Genomic DNA, 2,202 nt, shown 5'->3' on the forward strand with positions numbered 1-2,202 from the left:
GTGCTCTTGTTTTTACGAGTTGAGTCTGTTTTGTGCCCAGAATCTAAGGAGGAACAAAGCAGAATAAAAATCATTATGTGATGGACGTGGGTGACGGAAAAATTAGAATTTATAAATAAAATATTTTCCTTTGTCATTTTCTTTTTCTTAAAATAGAACATAATGGGTATTTTCTCGCAGTTTGTTAACCAGGCACGAAATCATGTGATGATGCCACGATGTTGTATTTCTACAATCATTTGCTTCCATACATTCCTTCATAACACTATTATTCTTTTAGTCTTTTACTATATCAGTCATTGGATTGTGCGACCCTACTCGGGCCACCGCACAATATAGATACAAAGATACGTCAGTTATATCGACTCCAGTGTTTATTCCTATCTGGTATTCATTTTATCGAATTTTATTTATCCAAAATGAGACGGTTTGGCACAGCTGACTGGACATACGGCTTGCTTTGGTGACAGTGCTTTTTGGCACCGGCAACAAACGCGCGGGTGCACACATGCACACATCTATAATCGTCATCGGGGCGATATCTCGAGATCAAGGGTGATGGTCTTCTTTTATTTATTATTATTTTTTAACATTATAGATGGGTCTTGGGATGGCTGATGCGTCCATGTCTTGTTCAGAAGCTCGTTTCACAAGTGGTACAGGTGATCCCGCCTTGGTTTATCTTTTCTGCGCCTCTTCTTTACTTCTTTCTCGGTAACCCTACAAGTCTCAAAAGTTGTTACTTCCATTTTGATGATGGATCTCCAGCGTTCTCGATCCTGAATAAATACACTCCAGCACAACTTCACATGACTTATAGTTTCTTATTTCTTTATTGCCCACAGGGGGCTAAACATAGAGGGAACATACAAGGACAGACAATGGGATTAAGTCGATTACATCGACCCCAGTGCGTAACTGGTACTTAATTTATCGACCCCGAAAGGATGAAAAGCAAAGTCGACTTCGGCGGAATTTGAACTCAGAACGTAACGGCAGACGAAATACCGCTAAGCATTTCGCCCGGTGTACTAACGTTTCTGCCAGCTCGCCGCCTTATAGTTTCGTGGGCGTATAGGACACTTCAATCTCATCAGATGTTCGGATAAAATAAAGAACCGGGCGTGCTCCCGATTTTCTGCGATCTATGTTCACACTCCACCGGATTTAACTTTGCCTCTCATCCTTTCCGAGTGGATAAAATAAATTAAAAGGCATGCTTGATTAGATCTGACCTGGGGTTGAATGATTTCACCAATAAGTCTATTTGATCAGCCATTACCTTTTCATAAACAACAACTTTCCAAATGTATGTGTTTAAAATTAATTTTTATTCTCCGTTTTTCACAAACACGAACCAGTGGCCATATTGCCTGACCCTGGAAGTTCATTCTCGATTGCGGCAAGTTTTGTCTATAGCTGTTAGTTGGTAGCTAGCATAAATATTTTAATGATAACTTCAATGTGAACACGAACATTTACAGGAAATGAAATAAAATAAAATAAAGATTAGAAGCTTAGCGAGTGATGTAGGTATGTGTGAGGTGGCTTGCTATGGTGCTGGGTCGGCGTCAACAAGCAGTCGGGCACGGCGCCCCGCGTGCTTATCAGATTCATCTTTACTACTGTAAACCCGAAACACTATGAAGAGAAACAAAAAAGAACTCACACTCACACACATACACGAAAACTTACATTTATGCACACCTACATACATATATACACACGAACACATACAAACATATATACACATTCACGATCACGTGTAATCTCGTTCTCATTCACACGTACAAACTCAACAGATGACGGACAATAACACAAACAAAGCAATAATTTATTTTTAAAACTATACTAAAACAAAACGTCTTTTTCACGCCATTCTTCACCCCTAACCCTAACCCTAACCCTAATTCGTAAAAGCAAAACGATGTTCCAATCGTAACCACCGTTCTTTTCACAACAAGGTACTATACGAAGCATGAAGAATATGCCATTGTAATGAAGTCGTTATGTTATCACATAAATCCGATCTAAATAACAGAGCCAGTGGTAGTGGTGGCAGTGGTGGTGGTGGTGGTGGCGGCAGTGGAGGCGGGGACCCCCCATCCTTGCAAGAATTCAATATAAACACAATCCATTCATACAACAGGCGTTTTTGGCTTTTGATTGTAATTATTTTAGTTTTACATCTTTAAAAAAAAA

The sequence above is a fragment of the Octopus bimaculoides genome, chromosome 7 (assembly GCF_001194135.2).
Source record: "Octopus bimaculoides isolate UCB-OBI-ISO-001 chromosome 7, ASM119413v2, whole genome shotgun sequence".
Taxonomy (NCBI): domain Eukaryota; kingdom Metazoa; phylum Mollusca; class Cephalopoda; order Octopoda; family Octopodidae; genus Octopus; species Octopus bimaculoides.